The following is a 22,831-nucleotide window of genomic DNA, read 5'->3' on the forward strand; positions in this document are numbered from 1 at the left end:
TTTCAAGTCAGTTTCCTGCTCACTCCCTCCTCTTCCCCATTCATACTTACCTCTTCCCCATTCTGTGCAATATCAGTAGTAAAACATGGCTAAACACTACCAAAGTCCCAATACTTTCTACTTCCATTCTGAAGTACCCAGAGGCTCCTTTCCCCAGAACCTTCCTCTCACCATTCTGTACAGTCCCTAGGAAGCGCATGGCCTAACTTGGCCATTTATATTCGTTCTTCCAAGGCTCCGAAGACTCAGATGATTTGTTTCTTTTTTTTTTTTTTCTTTTTTGCTCCAGCAGCAGTGCCCTGAATTTTGTGAAGTTCCTCTGCTTATACTTCCACAGTAGACATAGATTCTGTTTGTGGCTCCTCCCATCCTATTTTTAAGCTTGATTCTCCAGTTTCCCTCCTATTAACTGATCCACACAGCCCTCTAACAAATTCCCCTTTTATAAGATCTTGGCCAGAGTTCATTTTTGTGGTTTTCCAAAGAGGAACCCTAACAGCTACACCTCTCCTAAGAAATTTAAGCCAGATCCACATGGCTTCCCCTGAGGAATAGGAGGGAAGACAGTCATGATTATCTGGCAAACTGGGACTGTTTCTAAGGATTGCTTGCGGTCATTTTAAATTGGAAAATATCCTGTGAGTAGATGACATAATCAGATCCAGTGGAGGTAGTGGTTAAGAATCAAGCTCCAGAGCCAGGCCATGTGGGTTTAAACCTCACTTCCTCCACTGAATAGTTCTATGATCTTGGGCAAGTTGCTTAATAGTGAAATGGAGAAAGCAAGAAGCCATTCTTCCTGGGACTGCTACAAGAATGAATGAGCTGTACCTGTGGAATTCATAGAGGAGACCCTGACACCAGGAAGCATTTGTAAGCATGCAAAATGTGATTTTAAGACTTCTGAAAATAGGCTCTGTGAATAAGCAAATAAGATTTTAAAAATAATGATGCAATAAACTTACCTGACATCCATATACAAGTAATTGTATAGCATCCAAAGTAGTCACCCTGGGGCTACAAATAGTCTCATGATGTTGCCATTATTCAAGGTTTGTTTTTTTGTTTTTTTCAGAATTTCTCCTTTAGAATTTTATTTAGAACCTGTCGTACATAGGTTTGATTGCCCTCGTTCCAGCAAAAAAGGGATTTAGTTACAAAATCCCAACAAAAATAATTATTAGAATATGCAGGCTAAATGTGTGACCATTCCTCCTTCTGGTCACCCAAGCCTTGTGCTGCAGGTAACCACAGAGGTGAGGAACTATGAATCTTTGCCCCTGTGAGCCTCACTGGCTTGGGGAAACCAAGTCCTGTGGAACAACTCCAAGTGCTTGCCTGGAAAGACTCTAAGTCTCCTTAGTGGCCTTGACAAGGTATCAGATGATTTCCAAGGAAATCTCAGTCCCAGAAAATTTTCCTGGCCCTGTGTCCCATCTCACTTCTCCTAAAGGTCTTGATCAGTAAGTGCTGCTGCTACCGCCACTGCCTCTTGGTCCTTTGCCAAGGCTTCGGTGGGTTGCTCCCCAGTCCGTCTGTAGTGCTTTCTTAAGCTCTCCAAAGGTATCCAGAGTCAGTCCATTCATCACAGCCCCTGATGCATGTTAACTTGAATCAGTTCCCAGCAAATTGAATCTATGGGGTATCTGAAGGTCCAACCAATGCCTTATTAAGGTTTGACCCTCTGCACGGTTCAGGATTCGAAGATAGTTGAGAGTGAGAAAATTTAGCTCCCAACTGCCAATAAGAGCAGGAAATTAAAAAGCCTATGGGCTCCCATCCTGGTGCCAACTGATGCTGTGCTTTTTATTCAGGACTCCCCAGTGCCTACAGATGTCTTGGTTGAGGGGTAGTGGTGGTAGATATCATCAAGGCACAGTTGTATTTCAATATATGTGTGAATCAAAGAAACAGTATTTGAGTAGAAGCGGGACTTGCTGATCCCGTTATGATCCCAAAAGATGGTCCAGGTGACCAAGTCCTATGGTGAACACAAGTGGTGGTACAGTCCTCCAATAGTAACTACTTTTTAGGAATACTGGCTCACCAGTGATACCGCCTAGGAGGCCTCTGAGCCCAACCAGTCAGGCTCTTAGATGAAAGCTGCTTCAGTTCCTACAGCCTCAAAGACAGAGACAGATGATCATCTCTGAAGCCAGTACAGACATAAAGTGCAGCTCAATGAGTGAGAAGAGGCTTGGGAACAGATGAGTGGTTCTGCTGCTCACCACTGGGAAGCCTAAACTGCAGAGACAAAGGTTGGTGGGAGGAAAAGCAGGTCTATTTGAAGAGCCAGCAAACCAAGAAGATGGTGGACTAGCATCCTAAAGTATCATCTTAAGTTGGTACGAATTTCAGGCTCTTTTTATGTTAAGGGCAGGGGGAAGAAGAGGGAGTTGTGATCAAGAGGTGACCAGTGACTGCAGACATCTGAGTGCCGGTGAGGGTTCGAGGAGACTGGAGACTTGTGCACCTGTATATCTTTAACAAAGCACAGTTAATTGTTTACCTACTTTCCCTCTAAGTCCAGAGTTAGTTATAAAAACTCCATGAGTGCTGTTTTTGCATATTGTCTCAGTGCTCTAAAATTATCCTAGCCTAGGTGCAGGAATGGGTAAATGCTCCTTACACAAAAACGGGGTTAGTTATATTAGTTCATTTGCTGTTTCCCTGGTACAATAAAAGCCAGGGCTGTTCAGAAACAGGGCTACAGTTGGGACTTTACTGCGAAGACACAGGCTCCAGGGAGGTCATTCTCTGCCTGTGCAGGGGAAACAGTCCTTGAAATGTGGGTGGAAAACAGTAGAGGAGGCCCATTCTCAAGGCCTTTCTGGATTAGTGACCCACAGCATGAGGCTCCATGGAGACACCTGCAGCACTTACAAGGCAGAGCCTAGTGGGTTTCAGTGACAACAGGCTGGTATATGTCTCCTGCCACAATTTTGACACCGAGCTCCTAACATCATCTTGTCAGTCTCAGTGATCATTTTTCAGCAATGTTGCTAAATTTAAGCTAGTACAAATTAATACCCAATTTTTTATAATTTCTCCTTTCTCAACTACTAAATCTTGTTCACATATATCAATTGCTGACTGTATATACTAATGCTTTTTTTTTGAATTTTATAAATAAATATTATTAAGGAAGATTCATCTGTTTTCATTTCTCATACTGTCTTTGTTTTGTTTTCAAGGAGAGATCGGCCTTATAAAATGAGCTTAAGAACTCTGTCTTTCTCTAGTCACTGGAACAGTCTGCATAAGCTAGTGAAGAATCTTTCTTCACAATTTGATGTGTTTAGTCTTGAAAATTGTCTGATCCAGGTGAGTGACAGCATGTGTCTGTGTGTGTGTGTGTCTGTTTTTGTAGACTAATTCAATTTCTCTAGTGTTAACAGGACTTTTCAGATTTTCCACAGCTTCTTAAATCATTTTTGGTTCTCTACATTTTCTACAAGCTTAATGAACTATTTGTAAACTTTTGACATAAAGTTGGAAATATCTGTAATATCTTCTGTATCTGGTTGTGATTCCTTTTTCATTCCTAATGTTAATCATCATTTGCCAGTGATAAATGCTTAATATCAATTATCTATGCTGTAAGTTTGTCTGTTTTGTTAGCCTTTTCAAAGAACTAGTTTTAATGTTCATTGATGGTCTATTTTTTTGCCTCCCATTTAATTAATTTCTGCTTTTATCTTCATTATTCCCTTTTTCTCTTGCTTTAAGTTTACTCTGCCATTCTTTTTCTAACTTCTCAGACTAAATAGCTTCTTTTGTAATTTTATATCTTCTTTTGTCTAATAAATGTATTAAAGCCATAAATCTAAAGTATTGCAATAGCTAAATCCCATTATCTTTTATATGTAGTTTTGTTGTTATTCCCTTCTTAATATTTTGTAATTTTTACTATAATTTCTTCTTAAGGTATACATTATTAATTGATAACTATGAATTTTTTAATTTCCAAAACTATGGGGAGTGTTTTTAGTATCAATTGCTAGTTTAAATTGCATTTCAGTCAAACAACGGGGTCTACAGCATATTAATTTTTAGGCAATATAACTTTTTTGTGGCTCAAATTTTTTTGTGTGTCATTCAGTAATATGTGTATTCTCTAACTAATGGGATCAGGGCTCTATTATGTTCATTTTATTGTATTGCTGAAATTTTCTAAATCTTTAAAAAACTGTTTTATCAAATTTTGAGAACATATGATAAATTCTCCCATATTTAGTAAGAATATACCCTTGAAATTCTTTAGGTGTTTACTTAAATTTTTTGAAAGACGATTTATTAAGTGCAGATGGGTGCAGACTATTTTAGTTTCCTGTTTTTATTTTATTGTTATATAGTCACTCTCTTATCCCTAATATTGCTTTTACTGCTTGAAAAAGGTAGTATCAAGCTAATATTGATCATTGATGTTAACAATAATACTACTCTTTTGTTTTCTGACACGGAGTCTGGCTTTGTTACTCAAGCTGGAGTGCAGTGGTGCAATCTCTGCTCACTGCAACCTTTGCTTCCCTAGTTCAAGCAATTCTTCTGCCTCAGCCTCTGGAGTAACTGGGATTACAGGTGTGCACCACCATGCCCAGCTAATTTTTTTTTTTTAATTTATTTTTAGTAGAAATGGGATTTGACCATGTTGGCCAGGCTTGTCTCAAACTCCTGACCTAATGTGATCTGCCCACCTCGGCCTCCCAAAGTACTGGGATTACAGGCGTAAGCCACCATGCCAGGCCAATAATAATGCTACTTTTCATATTGCTATCACAACTTTTTGGGGAGGAGGGCTTAAATAGAAAACTCCTTGTTTCCCGGAGGCAGTGAGCATGGCTTGGACTGCCAGCCTGCAAGCTCAGGACCCCTTTGCTTAGGCCAGCCAGCCCTCAGTGAGAGAAAGCAGAAGCATGCCCTGTAAGCTCTGTCTTGTCTCTCCTTGCCCTGCATATGCTATCGTTTTCCCCAGATATGTGAAAATTTAGGAAAAAGGGGGATTTTCTGGAAAAAAAAGTCATCATTAGTTTGAGTTTTTGAAAGAAAGTTGCTCCTGCTCTACCAGGCTGCAATCTAATAAATATTTCCTGTTAATATTTCCAGGGACAGGAGAGCCAAGATTTTGCTGATGAGCCCTTCTTCATGGGCTGCTGACATCTGCAGATGCTGCTAAGCAGAAGTGCCCTGTTCTGAGCAGCTCATCCCGCTCCTCCTACCGTACTGCAGCTCCTCTCCACCCCAGGTAAGTCTTATCCAGCTCTCTCACCCAGGACAAAGAGCACATCCCAGTGTCTAGGACATTTGATGGCTATCAAGACATTTCAGTCTAAGTTCAGCTCTGCCATGAAGAAGCTCAGAGACTGGGAAAATCCACTTGGCCTGTCTGGGTGTATCTTTCTTCTATAAAGTAAGGGAGGTGCTTTTTTTTCAATGTTTCAAGTCATTGCTAGCTGAGGGAAATGTTATGAATCTATCTAACTGTAGTAAGTGATCCGATTTTTAACGTATCATGAATTTCAAATCCTAAGTGCTTCGCTGAGAAATTAGACAAATCCTCGGAACTAGGCAAAAGAGGGCTTGGTGATTGGGAATGGCAGGAAAAGCCATGGATAATACGAAATATTTATTAGATTGCAGCCTGGTAAAGCAGGAGCAACTTTCTTTAAAAAACTCAAACTAATGATGGCTTTTTTTCCCAGAAAATTCCCCTTTTTCCTAAACTTTCACATATCTGGGGAAAACAACAATTTTCAAAACAAAGCAGGTGTAAGTAAGGCTAAAACATGTTTAATACATAATATTCCTTTGAATTTTATCTTGGTCCTCCAAAGTAACTTTCTCCTAAGGATAAAAGACTAAACACATATATGTTTTTGAGAGCTTTTCCTAGGAAATCTTACCTATACCAGTGTTTTCACCCTAAAGTGCTACATAATTTGGGAAAATCGCAATACGTATCAAAATTCAGACACAAAAAGCACAAATCTGAAATCCCAAAGCACAGCTCTCCTGCTTCCTTATCGTCAAGCCTATGAATTTCACTAGGTGGCAGCATGTAATAACAAATAATGACATTACAAGGTTATAAATAATTAAACGGTAACAAGCTACTTTAATAGCAAATGTCAGCCTCACAAAGATTCTAAAATAATAGAAAGAGTTCTAGTCCTTTTTCAGCAAAACTCTAAAGTCCTTTAGAGGACTTTTTTCTCCACACATTCACACATTCTATTTTAAGTAAAAATTCTTGGGACTAAAGCCTAATGGCTAGATGGGTTAGGATTCTCTTTGACATCTTTTCTTCATTAATATTTAGATAAAGGAAATGAAAACTCACCTCTAAGCCCAAATAAGTTTTAAAAGATACCAACAATCAGTTACAATTAAGTCTTTCCCAAGGTCAGGATTTTGGCAATTAGTGATCTAGAAAAGAATACCAAAATTTTTTATCTAGAAAAAAACATACCAATGCAACTGAAATATTTAAGGCCATAGGTAGCATTCTACAAATTCAGGGCATGAACACATTTTGCCTGACCTGAGCTCTGTGTGTGTGTGTGTGTGTGTGTGTGTGTGTGTGTGTGAATTGTCCATATTCAAATTTGAACTTTTTTCATAGAAAACTGAGAGAAATTAAGGAAGAGCTAAGTTGATAGAGAGTCACATTCACACAGAGTCATATTCATAGACAGTTACATTCACACAGAGTCACATCTCCATATTATTAAGATGTCAATTCTACCCAATCAAATTTCCAGCAAGCATTTTTGGTAAAGATTGACATGTTAATTCAATAATTTGCAAATCCAAATGACACAGAATTGCCAAAACTATTCTGAAAAAAAAGAACAAAGTTTAAAAACTTAAACTACCTAATTTCAAAACTTATTCGAAAGCTGCAGTAACCAAGACAGCATGATAGAGATACAAAGAGAGACATACACATCAATGGGAGACAAGACAATGAAGAGTTTAGAAACATGCAAACACATATGGCCCATTAATTTCTGCTGAAAATGCCAAAATAAATAAGTGGAAATACAGTCGTCTTTTTAGTAAATGGTGTTGAAAAACTAACTATCCATATGCAAAACTAACTATCCATATGCAAAAAAGCTCAATTTTAATTCACACCACACATTAAAATTCATTTAAAATGGATAAGACCTAAGTGAAAAGCCATAACTACAAAACTATATGGTGAAAACAATTTACATTAAAAGCATGACAGAAAATCCTCATAACCTTAGGGACAGGCAAAGATTTCTTAGATAGAAAGGACACACCATAAAAGAAAAATTGATAGATTTGACTTTATCAAAACTTGTCCTTTTTAAAAGACAGTATTAAGAAAATGCAAAGATAAGCCACAGATTGGGAGAAAATGTTCACAATAAGTATATATGAGAAAACACTTGTATTCAGAATCCATAAAGAATTCTTCCAATTCAATAACAAGAAGACAAACAAACACCAGTAAAAACAAAAGATTTGGATGCTTCACAAAAGAAGATATATGAGTAGCCAATAAACTTATGGAAAGACAGGCAACATCATTAGTCTTTAGACCAATGCAAATTTAAACTAAAATAAAATATAACTTCACGCATATTAGAATGGATAAAATTTAATAGACTGGCAATATCAAGTATTAATGAAGGTAAGAAGCAACACTGCTGGTGAAAAATCATCTGACAATTTCTTATAAATGTGTATTTACCATGTCACTATTCAATATATACCCAGAAGAAATCAAAGTGCATGTATATGCACACGAATCTCCATAGCAGCTTTGTTCATAATAGCCAATCATTGGAAACAACCCAAATGTGTGGTGTGATTGGATAAACAGATTGTGGTATACTTATAAATAGACTGCTACTCAGAAATAAAAATGAACAAATTACTGATAACAACATGAATGAATCTCAAAAATGCTTTGTTGAAGAGTCTGGACACAAAAGAGTGTATACTATCTGATACTATTCATATAAACAGTCAAAACTAATGTGGCACTTGGGCGCAGTAGCTCACACCTGTAATCCCAGCACTCTGGGAGGCTGAGGCAGGTGGATCACTTGAGGTCAGGAGTTCGAGACTATCCTGGCCAACATAGTGAAAACCCATCTCTACTGAAAATACAAAAATTAACATGGCGTGGTGGCGGGCACCCATAATCCCAACTACTCAGGAGGCTGAGGCAGGAGAATCACTTAAACTCAGGAGGCAGAGGTTGCAGTGAGCCGAGATCACGCCATTGCACTCCATCCAGCCTGGATGACAGAGAGAGACTCTGTCTCAAAAAACAAAACAAAACAAAACAAACAAACAAAAAAACTCTAACGTGGCTTTCTGTATTCGAACAAACACAACTAGTCTATACTAAGAGCAAGCAGATCTATGGTTTCTTGAGATTGGAGATGGGGGACTTTACAAAGGGGCATGAGGTAACTTTTTAGGGTGATGGAATCAAAATTATGTCTTGATTGGGCTGGCAATTACGTAAGTGTGTGTGTGTGTGTGTGTGTATATATATATATATATATATTTTTTTTTTTTTGAAACTCATCGAATAGTGCATTTAAAAGGAGGGGGGGAAGTATACAAATTATCCCACAATAAAGATAACCAAATTAGTGGGCCCAGCAGTGTGGGGAGGGGAAATACAAGAAAGAGTAATTGCACCAACATCTGTTTTCTACAGCTTCCCTTTGATGCGTAACACATGTGTGCTTCCGGTAGCCATGCTTCATGCTTTCTGCACTAGAGTATATTAAGGATTCAATACAAATAGCAAAGAATTCTCTCCACCTACAAACACTTCACACTTCATTTTTCTGCATTTTTGTACATCTGCTTTTCTTTCTGTCATCCTGACTGCTGCACTAGTCCAAACATAGCAATGAAGAGTATTGTGTGTGTGTGTGTATATATACATATATACGTATATATACATATATACACTATACGTATATACACACACATATATACATATATATGTATATACACACACACATATATACATATATATGTATATACACACACACATATATACATATATGTATATACACACACATATATACATATATATGTATATACACACACACATATATACATATATATGTATATATACACACACATATATACATATATATGTATATATACACACACATATATACATATATATGTATATATACACACACATATATATAATCTGCTTTACATAAAATCCCATCAGTCATAAGCCCAACATAGCAGACATTGGGAATATAAAGCCTACCTGCCATAAAATAGTAAGTGCAGAGACCATCACATATTTATTTCTAAGGAGTCACACTTCACCAAATGAATAAGGCTCCAGAGGAGGTGGAAAGGACAGGGCAAAGAGACAAGCAGAGGAACTGGCCTTAGGAAAAATCCAGGATCCCTGTCATTGAGACAGGAAAGAAGAAAGGCTGAAAATAGAGGTGTTGTGAGGGGGATGCTGAAGAATTGGCAGCCTTTTGTCTCTGCATCGTGGAAGAAAAAGTGGATAGGGTGGGGTTGGGGCTTGAGGGAAATGAGAAAAGTTTGCAACGGCCACTGTGAGGAACTGGAAACAAGTTCACCACGGAAGAGCGGTACTGACTCTGCCCAGTGCCAGGTGTGTTCAGAGCCCTCAGTTTCTGATGGCACTGGTCAGTCACCAGGCAAAATTGTCTCTTCTGAGACTCTTGGGTCTGTTCTTTTTTTTTTCACAAGTAGGCATTTGAGCATTTTGAAAATGCAAAAGTATATATATATATATATCTCACTACACATCTCTGGGTAGTGAGACTATGGAGGTGATACTTTTTGTTACTATTAGGTTGGTCAAAAGTAATTGTGGTTTTTGCTGTTACTTTCAACGATGAAAACTGCAATTATTTTGCACCAACCTAATATAAATGTCCCTGAGTTTTCTCCTTTCCAGTTTAACATCTCAACCTACAATCATTCCTCAAAAAGCAATCATTTTGCCATCTTGGCAGTTTTCTCTTGGAAAAAGATAAAAAACAACAAAAAGTTAATAATTCTTCACATTACTTTATGTGATGGTTAACTTTCTGTGTCAACTTGGCTGGGCCACAATGCCCAGATATTTCATCAAACTTTATTCTAGACGTTTCTGTGAATATGGTTTTTGAATGAGATTTGTATTTAAATTGGCTGATTTTGGGCAAAGCAGACTGCCCTCCATAATGTGGGTGGGCCCCATTCAATCAACTGAAGGCTTTATTAGAACAAAAACTGACCTTCCCCCTGAGCAAAAAAGAATTCTGCAGGTGGACTGACTTTGGACTTGAAGGGCAACTCTCCAGTCTGCTGGCCTGCACTAACAGGTTTTGGACTCACTAACCCTCCACAACCACATGAGCCAATTCCTTAAAATAAACCCAAATAGATAAATAGATGGAGGTATAGTAACAAAGATAGATATAAACATAGACACAGACACAGATATAGACATATAAAGATGGCGATATATAATTCTGTTGCTTCTATTTCTCTGAAGAACACTTGCTAATATACCTTGTTTTTTAAAATGCCTTCACATAAGCTATCCAGTGGGTGGATCATGGGAGCCATTTTGCTAATCAGCTCATACAGATTTCATTCACTCAGAAAGAGACATAACATATAAGATCCCTCCTCTGTTTCTTCTAACAGTAATTTCCAAATACCAAACCCCAAAGCGACCACCAAATTTTGTGTGATATTTAGTATATCAATAGAGATCGTAAAAGAGCTAGTTATACAGTGGTATGTTCATTTTTTAAATTATTTAAGACCTTTATTAACAAGTGCTTGCAGTTTGTTAACTTTTTTGAAAAAAAAGTCAAGTTACAAACTTTTATTACAAATTGAAAATGTTCTTAAAAATCTCTACTTGACTGGATATAAAACATTTAAAAATCTTTAAAGGCATATTGAGTGAAACCAAGCCTCCATTCATATCATTTAAGAAAATAATTAGTGAGCAGCAATTGGTTTATTTTCCAACTTTCCCACTGATCTTCAAATACATTGCTTTTGTTCAAATAATGCAGGGTTTCTAACACTCCAATTGTAAATATTTTTACTAAAGTGGATTTGAAATTTAGTCTTTAATCTATTGAGAATGATGAGGATTTTGCTGGAACAAAGATGACTAATAATTATTATCAAGAACAGCAAGAGCTAGGCTGATGCAATTGGCAACTCACCCACGTATTTCCAAAAGTGGCCCACCTATTATAGATGCATGATATGATACTAGCACCCTTCTCCTCATGCTAAGCTGCCAGGGTCTTTTCTTTGACCTAGTTTGTTGACAGATCATTACTTTCAAGCAAATAAACCCTTGTCCCTGTGATTAGGATGGGAAGTGAATTGGGGAACACAGTATACATAGGACATATTGTCTCTCTTTTCAACTCTAGTTACGTAGGATTTTGTTTGCAGGGCAGAGCTACTTTACATCAGAACCACCAGCACAGCTAAGCCAGATATTAAGATAGTGAAATTGCTTTGTACTTGTTGGCACATGGCTGCTATCCTATGCAAACACCTTCACTCCGTACTGTCACTACCTCTTCTCTGGTACATTCTTAGGACCCCTCCAAGACCTTTCCACAATTTCTAACTAAAGGGGTAATGCATGGCAGAGGTGGGACCCTTAGGACCCTCATCTGGAGCTACTGCCAGCATTTATTCCAGTCGGGCAGCATCCATGCCCTATTGATTGCTAAATATTCTAATAACATACTTGATTGGTAGGGACATTTTTGAGCATCTTTTGACCTCCTTTGTTTGCTCATAGAGAGATTTTGATTGCTTAATCTATTTTTGTTAAAAATAAGAAGTACAAGCATTTGTATAACAATCTATCCTTTGTAGCTTTCCCAATACATTAGCTTATTCAACAACTATTCATTTAGCCCTGCCGTGTTTCAATCACTGTGATAGGTATATACATGCACATGTATGTGCACACATCATTTACTCCTCATGATGGTCCCCTAACTTGGGTGGTACTATAATAAATTTTATGAAAAATTATAATATTAACAATATTACATTATATTAGTATATTATTATTGTGATGTTATTAATTATAATAATTATAATCAGTAATATAATTATTATATTAAAATAATTATATTATTATTATATATTATTCTGTATGCTAGATGACAGGCACTATGCTGAACACATAACACGGATTTGCCAATTTGATCTACAGAAATGTCTTGAGATATATTCTTTTTTCATCCCTAATTAGATGGACGAATCAACTGGGACTGGAAAATATTAGGACACATCCTTAAGGCTAAAGAGCTGTAGGAACAGGGCAAGGACTCTGATCCAGGTTATTCAGTTCCAACTTTTCTACTGTTTTCTCCGTTATTCCAAGTTCCCTTGCATTAGAAGTTGATATTGGCAGAAGTACTGAATAACAGGGCTATAGTAATTTCTAAATGGATACAAGTATCTTGAGTTCTGACTTTAGTTTTGGCGTTGGGATCTTATATTTTTCACATTAGAAAAGTGACAAATTCATACCAAAAACCAACTGTTTTCTAAACGAAGCTCTGCTCCAATTTCTCTTTGGTAATTTTTCTGTTTAAAGGATGGGCATTTTGCTAGCCTTTGGGGATTCTTTCTGTATTTTTCTTATAAATTTTATTTAAGATTTCTAAATTGAAATATCTTGCTAGGGATACTATAAAGAAGAAGGGAAGGCTTGACCTGATTCTGTCTCCTCTCCCCACTTTTCCCTACTCCTGTCCAGGAAGGAATGCTAGACCATAAGCTTTGAGGAGAGGGACTATGTCTATTTAATCGTGTCTCCAGCCACGAACCTAGTGCCTAGAACATAAGAGAATAATAAATATTTTTTGAATGCTGGAGTAAGTATGGGTGGTGCTTTTTAAATGTCTATAAGAGATATAATTGTCATTAAGTATGACAACTGTATGTTTTAGCTCCCACAACATTCTGCCCACTCCAACCAGGTTAAAAATCCACTATAGGTAGTGTATGACATCTGCCACTTGGTTCATCCCTTCGTTCTTTTATACAACAAACACTTACGAAAAAATTCATTCATTTATTTAACAGATATTTGCTGAGCACCTCTATATGCCAGGCAATTTGCTAGATTGTGGGACTACAGTGATGAACATGGAGGTAAGTCAGGCTTCTCAGAGAGCTTAGATAATAGTTGGGAGAAGGAAACAGGATAAATATATCTAACAATTTTTTTAAATAAGCAAATTAATTACAAATTGTTTGAAGGACTATGACAAAGATAAACACGGGAAAGAAATGGAGTATCTTGGAGTAGCAGTGAGAAGGTGACCTTTCAGTTGAGACCTAAAGGATGAGGATGACTCAGCCATGCAAAGAGATGAGAAAAAGCCCTCTAGGCAGAGAGGAGAACAAGTGCAATGGCTGAGGTTCCTGGGGAGCAGAAGGGAGGCCAGAGCTGCTAAACTCCAGTGAGCCATGGAGAACGGCGAGGGGAGGAGCAGCCAGGCCTTGCAAGGCTCTGTGGTGCAGTTTGGATTTTATTCTCAGAAAAATGACAAGCCAGTAAAGGGAGATGAAAATAATTGTCTCTCTACTGTGGAGAGTGGGCTGAGAGGGAAGAATAAAAGCAGTGGGGTGATGTGGGTTGGACTCACAAGATGACAGTGGTAATGGAAAGAAGTCAATGGATTCAAGTTCTACAGCAACTGTGTATGTCAGATAAAGGGAGAAGGTAAGGGAAAGAATGTGACTTAAGCAATCAAGATAGGGAAGAGCAAGGTAGGGGTAAGTTGCAATCAAGAACTTTCCTCTAGCCCTGTAGGCAGAGAGGAGAGCAAGCGCTACCCCTTCATCTTCTGCCATGACTGTAAGTTTCCTGAGGCCTCCCAGCCATGCTTCCTGTATAGCCTGTGGACCTGTGAGTCAACTAAACCTCTTATCCTCATAAATTACCCAGTGTTTTCCACTGGCTATTATATACCCAAATGGAAACATCAAGTAAGCAGTTGGATATACAAGTCTTGAGTTCAGGAGGGAATGAAATCAAAGCTGGAAGTAGTAAATCTGGGTATCAACCACAGATAGATGAGATCAACACCAAGCTAATACATACAAGGATCTGCTATTTAAACACCAGTTATGAACCATGCTAATTCCATGATCTTGAGAAAATAACAACCTCACTCCTCCATTTTCTTGTCTAAAAAATGGGAATAAAAGTAATGCTTTTCAGGATGGTTGTGAGAATTAATAAAATAATCCCTAGTACCTGGGTAAGCACTCCAAGAATGCTATTGTAACTGGTTTATATTATTTTCCACAACTGCCTTTACACTCACTCTGGGTATGGCTGTTTTAAGACAACTAAAGCCTGAATGCTTTCCATGGGGTCCACTCAGACATGCTTGCTCATTCAAACTCTAGAAGTCCTGGAGCCTTATCCCTCTGCTGGCCCAAATCCTCACCAGCCATCTCAAATAGCTTCAACCATCTTTGCACCCCTGGAATTCTCCAGGCTAGAGAAAGGCACCAGTCTCATGGAGTGATACATCAAAATCCACTCTTGGTAGACGTCTTCCCTTCGAGGTTTGCTTTGAGGGCTGCCCTAACTTGGCATGAGAGGACAAACCCTCTTTTCATCCCACAGAGTGAGGAGTCTAGAAATGTCAAAATGCTCATACACCTATAAATCCCCTTTAAGGCACCTTCTCAAACACTCTCTTACATATTTGAAGGGGGTTGATGCAGTTGACAGTCAGGTTCTGTTTTGCCATTTCTCAGTAAGTCCTAAAAATGTGTCTAGTGTCACTATTTATAATGGAGAGAACGTGTACATTATAATCAGCTTTGAGCTTCAGCTACAATTCCAAGAATCATCTTGATATGGTTTGGCTCCGTGTCCCCACCCAAATCTCATGTTAAATTGTAATTCCCAGTGTTGCAGGAGAGGCCTGGTAGGAGGTGATTGAATCACGGGACAGACTTCCCTCTTGCTGTTCTCGTAATAGAGCTCTCATGAGATCTGGTTGTTTGAAAGTGTGTAGCACTTTCTCCTTTGCTCGGTCTCTCTCCTGTTCCACCATGGTAAGAAATGCTTGCTTCCCCTTCTCTTTCTGCCATGATTTTAAGTTTCCTAAGGTCTCCCAGTTATGCCTCCTCTATAGCCTGTGGACCTGTGAGTCAATCAAACCTCTTTTCTTCATAAATTACCCAGGCTCAGGTCGTTCTTTGTAGCACTGTGAGAATCGACTAATACACATCCTGTTTCCCACCATATATATTTTATTTTAAATTTTTTTCTCAGTATCAAATGTATTAGCCTACACAGCCTCCATGCAAATAAATACTGTCCCATGAATCTGAAGTTGAAAGAGATTTAAGACAAATGATGGTATGTAATATTGCCTCTCCTTTCTACATTCTCAGTATTAGGTTACAAATATGAATAAGGCCTTATAAAAATCTGTATTACAGGGAAGTTTACCAAAAAAGTCATCTGGGTGATGTTTGAGTTTAAGGGAAGGTGATAATTAACCGATCCTTTTCTCCAGAGTTCAAAACTAATTAAGAAATGGAGTCAGATTCAGGAAAGCCAAATCATTGGTCATATAGTATAGAAAGGCCAGAATGGAGAAGGCAGCTTATCCTGTAGTAAAACGTAGCCTTGGCCAGGTGCAGTGGCTCATACCCATAATCTCAGCACTTTGGAAGGCCTAGGTGAATGGATCACCTGAGGTCAGAAGTTCAAGACCAGCTTGGCCAACATGGTAAAACCCTGTCTCTAAAAAAAAAAAAAAAAAAAAAAAAAAAAAAAAAAAAATTAGCTGGGTATGGTGGTGTACACCTGTAATCCCAGCTACTCGGGAGGCTGACAGGAGAACTGCTTGAACCTAGGAGGCAGTGGTTGCAGTGAGCAAGATCATGCCACTGCATTCCAGCCTGAGCAACAAGAGTGAAACTCCATCTCACAAAACAAAACAAAAATACACATAGGCTTCCCACTACTTCCCTCCACTACCAGCTCAGAAAGGCAGGCAGCCATATTTGTCAAGATGAAAGCCTGTCCTTGAAACCCTCCCACATGGAGGTGGGAGTCATGAAAGCATGCTTATTGTGGCAGGCAGATCTCAGAGACAGACAGGATGGACAAACAATCTGAGAAGCTTGGACAAGAACAGATAAGACTTTCCTTGCCTTCCAAGTCAGAATAATGAAAATGGAGGTAGATGCTAAAAGTAATCCTTGCATCTATTTCCTTCCTTTCTGTTCTAGAGAAAGGAAGGATGGAGGATAAGGGTACCCCTCAACAGGAAGAATGACATGCTATAAGAATAGAGAGTAGAGAAAGATCACCTTGAAGTAGAAGAACCCAGGAAGGGCAGAATCCATGGATGTTCACTTGTTCTGAGCCTGTAAGGTGTGATTTTTTTTTTTTTTTTTTTTTTTTTTTTTAAGGAGAAGGTATGCGGGAAGCTTTCTATTCAGAGGGGAGGCATGAGTGGAAGACAGGTGGGGGAAGGCAGTTGGGCTTAGGGAAAGGTTAGTGGGCTAAACTTACTTGAAAATCCAGGGTTTGAGTGGGAGAAGAGCAGGAGACAGTGAAAAGGCAATCTGAAGCCATATCAGGGAAAGTCTTGGTTACAAGTCAAGGACTTTGTATACTATTTGGTCTAGAATTGGAAGGCAGTCAAAGTTTTTGAGTAGGAGAGGAACATAATTATAGCAAGGCTTTAAGAAGACTAAGTGGGCAGCAGGGTACAAAATATATTATCTAAGGAGAATTTGAGAAGCAGAAAGATCAGTTAGAGGCTCCTGTTTAGATTGGAAGAGGAAGTAACATTAATTCATGTCATCGCAGTGGGACTGGAAGGCAAATGACATTTGTATAGTGCTTTAGAGTTTACAAAGTTCTTGTTATATTAATCACTTCATTTGATACAGCACTTCATTTGATACAGTGGGAAGTACGTTAGCTCAAAGATAAACACACCATAAGACAGTTTACAGTCAATAAATGTAAAACGAATAAACATAAGACTCTAAAGGGCTGGGTGACTACACAAAGGAGGGAATGCAAGTGAGGAATCAAATATGACTCACAGCCTTGAATAACTGGAATCATTCATTTATCAAGTATTTGTTGAGCTTTTGCTATATGCCAGGAAAAGTTCCAGATGCTAGGATTGCAGCAAAGAACATGGTAGACAAAAACCCTATTGTCAGGGAGCTAATGTACTAATGAAAGACAGAATCAATAGATGTATAAAGAAATATAAAATATCATATGGCAAAGGAAAAAACAAATCAGGGTAAGAGGATAGAGTCTGTGGGGGTGCTTTTTTAGATATTATGGTCAGAGAAGGCCTCTTTCCAGAAGTGACAACCGGGCAGAGACCAGAAGGAAGCGAGGCAGTGAGCCATGTGAAGTTCTAGGAGAGAAGTATCTGGGGCAGAGAGAATAGCATGAAAAAAGCCCTGAAATGGGTGTCCATCTGGCGCGGTCAGAAACTAACAAGGGGGCCTGTGTAGGCAGCAGAGTCAACAAGGAGGAAGTAATAGGTCATGAGCCCAGAAAGACAGCCAAAGGCCTAATCCTGAATGGTCTTGTAAGCCAAGGTAAGTATCTCTGGCCATTGTTTGGAGGAATCATTTATAGAGAGCAAGAATAAACAGATACCAGTAAGAAGGCATCATGGGAGCCCAGGGAAGAGACAATGGTGGCTTGAACTGATGTAGCACTGCTGGAGGAGATGAAAAATGGCCAGATTCCAGATCTATGATAAGGCAACACTTGTAGGATTATTTTTATTGGATTTCATGTAGAGTAGAAGAAAAAGGATGATTCCAGGGTTTGTACTCAGAGCAGCTGGGTAAATGGTGGTGCCCTTACTGAGATGGGGTATGGTGGGCAAAGACAGCAGGGCTTTGCTTAGCCCCTGTGAGATTTAATAAACCTCTTGGACATTGAAGTGGAGATGTTTTGAAGGAAGGATGTGATCATGGAGTTAGGGGGAATGTCAGGATTAGAGATATAAATTTGAGATGGCTTCACCACCATCAAAAATGGAGAAGCCAGGAGACAGAATAGGATTCACATACTTATTCAGTATATATTAAGTACTGAATAAGTGTGTGAATCCACTTACTATGTGTTAAGCACTTTTTTAGGCCCTGAGTGTACAGACATCAAAGACATACTTCTCTGCTTCCAAGGGCTCACAGTTCACCTGGGAATACAAACAAGTAAGCAACCAGCTACACTTCAGTGTGATATGATCTATAACAGAAGTTTCCAAGGGGTGCTATAAGAGACAGCAGAAGGGCATCAGATGCAGGAAGCCTTCCTAAGGAAAATGATACGCAAGAAAAATTTGGAGGGTTGAGGAAGGATTGTTTTGGGACAAAAAATTCAGGCCTGAGGATAAGAATGGGTCAGGGGGACAGAACGTAGTTTTCAATAGCATAGAGGCATGTGAAACATGACATGTTCAAGCAACTGCAGTTATTTGTATGACCGGAAAAGACGGTGCTTGTAGAAGAGTGGTAAGAGATGAAACTGGAAAGGTGAGTAGGGGATAGACCAGAAAGATCTCTTTAGTCCATACTGAGGAGTTCGAAGGTGAAGAAGACAAGTTTCGTTTTAGAAATGCTAAGTTTAAAATACAAATGTATGCTGCTTGGGTGATAGGTGCACCAAAATCTTACAAATCACAACTAAAGATATTACTCGTGTAACCAAATACCACCTGTTCCCCAAAACCTATGGAAATAATTTTTTTTTTAAATCACTCTGGGAGCTTTTAATAGGCACAAGTGCTGCAGCCCCATCCTACATATTCCAACATAATTGTTTGGGGGTAGAGACCTGACACTGGTCTCATTAAGATGTGTTTGTGTGTATATACACAATATACATGTACATGTATTCATATATATGTAATACATGTGTATATGTAATTATTATATATATACAGTACACATGTGTATGGATTCATATTTTTATAATACATATGATTATCCCATTTCTTTCTATAAAAATAAAATAAAATACAAATGGGACTTGTCTAGCAGGTAACAGAAAATGGGAGATCAGAATTCCAGGGAAGGTCAGGGTCAGATTTATATCTCTACTTATGTATGTATCTCTAATATTTCAAAACCTCTGTCATAGAAATCATCGTTGAAGCCATAGGAGTGAATTAAATATCCAAGAAACAGAAAATGCAGAAAAAAGAGAAGCAAGAAAAGAACAGTTCTGTAGGCTGACCCCACAATTAGAAGACCAGACAAGAGGAAGGGGAGTCATTATGGAGTTCAGGGAAAGAACAGTCAGGAGCATTTAAGAGCCATCGCCATGGAAACAGGGACTCATGAAAGGGACAGTGGTTGACAATTTCAGACACAGAGAGGTTAAGGAGGATAAAAATGGAGAGAAGGTCATCAAATGTGATGACCACATGGTCCTTTGGTGACCTTTGAGAGACTAATTTAGGAGAAAGCAGGGGGTAAAAGTCAGTAGCAAAGATGTTAGAGTAATTAGGTTACAGAAGGTGAAAACGAGGAAGGTGGACTACTAAGTCTTCTTTTCCAAGCCCGTCCCATTTTCCTGCCTGGCATCTGCCATTTGTACTCCACCTTGACTTGACCTTTTTCTCCTGGCATTTTGTCCTGTCTCTCTTACTCCCACTGTCTACTGGCCCCTGTAACGGCATCCTTTGCCAGCAGCAATTCTAGCATTCAGCCAATTAGGAAGCTATGAACTGAATCATCAAGTAGACTTTAACAGATAAGAAAACAGATCAAAGGTTACCTTGGTGAAACGTGTGCCGTCATAGACTCTGTATAATGAATGGAATCTCTTTAAGGACATTTTTGACTGGAAGAATCCCCATCTGTCTGTTAACAGAAGTTACCCCCAGGGGTTTAGACAGTAAGAGGTTGTGGTGGGGAATGCCTTTTTATTTTTACCATATAAATCACTTTATTGTTTTAGGTTGTTGTGATTATTGTTGTTTTACAACAAAAAATTTGTTGGTTTTCAAATTAAAAAAATTTTTTGCATGCCCTCCATTCTTCTAATCTGCAGAGGTACCATTTGGCTAAGACTGTCTATATTTCTTCTTATTTTCTTCAAATTCTCCTCCCATAGTTCTTTGGCAGCCAGAATTAACTCAATGGAAATACTGGCAAATTCTCCAGTCAGTCTTTGTTCTTTATAATGTCATGGACATATCTAGATAATTGTTCTTCTATATCAACTGATATCTAGCTTTTAATGTAATTGGATCTTTGCATATCCAAAAGCCACTTATGCACATTAAAACAATGACTTCACTCAGTAAACTGGGAATGATAGCCACAGTCATTATGAAAGTAAGAGAAGCTAATCAAAGCCCCATCTTCATAATTTTCTTTTTAGAGACCAACAACTAAAAACAAGTAGACAGGAAGAGAATAATTGGCCACTTATTCTAATCCCTGCCATTTATAATAATAATAAGTAGCACAAATAGCAAACAAATTAATTACTGCTCCCCCTGAGCCAATCAATTACCAAGCTATGATCACTTTACCTCCTACTTCTTGAATCTTTTCCTTCTCCACTGACTCATTCAGACTGTCTTTTCCTCTCTCATGGATCATGACAATAGTTTCCCATCCTCTATTCTTGTTTCTCTTAAAAATATCCTCCATATTGGTCACTAAAATGAGCTCTCTCACATAAAAACCAAACCATTACCTTGCTTAAAACCCATCAATGGTTCTGAAAGCATCATGGAATGTCTAACTTCCTTATTGCAACATGCAAACTTGATGGTTTCCTGACTCCTATCTGTAAATCTTCTGTACTCAGACTCATAATGCCCCAGACTTAGCTCTTTAACCTGGAGTTAGTGTTGCTGTGTGGAGTTCAGATCACTGCCAGAGTCTACTTCCCCTTGTGGCGAGTTGGCCTTTGGGACCTTACTGTCCTCTCATTGCACGTTGGTCAAGACCATCACAATCCACTGTGGCAGGGTTTCCTAATTTTCACATTTGGTAGTAGGAATTGGTGCCTCCCTCCTTCTCTTTCAGAAGGCTTTTAGGATCCTTATTCAAATACGTCCACTCCCTCCCCCAACCTCTGCAAACTGAGGAGAAGCCTTAGTTAAGACATAGGACTTTTTTAAAAAGTTAATTGTATACCATTTTCCAAAGTTAAAACATGCCTCAATTCTTTACATAAAGGATGCTGTTCCAACATGACTTTCTATGTTCACCTCTAAATAAAAAATTCCACCTCACCAGGTACACTATTACACACATATAATTAGATGTATATAAAATTCAACTCTCCATAAACACATACATATATCTTAAAGCTTTATATCTCAGCTTAGAAAATTACTTTTCTGACAACATCCTTTAATAATATTATTGCTGTTTTACAGAGGTCAATAGGACTAAGATCAGAGCCTTCTGTGACTTTAACTAGGACTCAAATGAATGAATCCTCTCAATTAACTGATTATTATTTCTTCTATACCAGACTTCTAAAAAAAAGAAAGAAAGAGGCTAATAAATACCGATGTGTCAGAGACCATTTTCAGGCTGTTGAAACAATGCTTTCATCTATAGACTTCATTCATAAATACACACACACAAATACCTACAGTTCTTAGGATCTATTGACATTTTGGAGGGCAAAGTCTTCAAACTTGGCCCATTCAAGCCCTTTCACCATGTGTAACCCCTCCTCTGGAAGGTCTTAACGCAGGCATGTAGAAAGTGACTGCAGAGATGGGAATTTCCATTGAAGAACAGATGGAACAAAAGTTTAAGAGCAAAATGCTGGACCGACTAACAGCAATAAAAATATCTACAGGCCCCACAGTCATATAATCAACTAGCAAGCTACAGTCTTTTTAAAGATCTTTAAATATGTAAAAATATAAAAGTCGGTCCCACATGTGTTTTCAACTCCTTCAGATTTCTGAGGTCATCCACTCTTAAAAGTCCAAGTTGAAGCAGACAAGAAACTAATTTAAAGACATTAGCAGCTCTAGAACCTCTGGAAGGGCCCAAGAATCACTGTTGAAAGCCATCAAGAGAGGCACTTGTAAATCAACTTATGCGAGGAGTTCTACCTATTTGGTTTGAGATTATCGGGAGAGATTAAGAAGGCGTTGGGTCCTTCTTCACATTACAGCACCCTTAAAAAAAAAATAGTAAGAAGAAGAACCTTGTAACCTAATGCTTAGCCCCTTTTTGCTTTACTCTCAGGGAACACAGAGCTCAATTCAGAACTCCTGGCAGTAGCTACCCAATTAAAGGGCTAGACACATCCATTTCCTTTTTGGAATCACCTTGTTTAGATGGGTTGAACTTTTAAAAGCCAAAATACAAATTCCAAATAAACAAAGTAAATTAAATTAAGTAGAAAGCATAATACCATCACAGTTAATTATTGCTAGACCAAGGTACAGACATAGTATGGCTATGGCTTATGAAGTAGACTCTAGATTATCAAAAATCAAATGTCCAAGGCTTACTTTTGTCAGGCCCTCATGTCTTCTGAAGTCATCATCCCTTAAACATTCTACCAAGAAGGCCTGGGTCCCATACCATATATCTTGGAAAATTCTGTGGCTACCTTCTCCCATCACAGACTCCCACATCCAGATACCACATGCGCACACACTTGTCCTATTCCCATGTCAGCATCTTGAAGGTACCCCAGTAAGATTGTGTTTTGAGCAGTGGGCACATCCTCCAATCTGTCTTCTTTCCCCACTCCTTTGCTCCAAGATGGTTG

The sequence above is a fragment of the Rhinopithecus bieti genome, unplaced genomic scaffold, assembly GCF_001698545.2.
Source record: "Rhinopithecus bieti isolate Rb0 unplaced genomic scaffold, ASM169854v2 scaffold_9237, whole genome shotgun sequence".
NCBI lineage: Eukaryota > Metazoa > Chordata > Mammalia > Primates > Cercopithecidae > Rhinopithecus > Rhinopithecus bieti.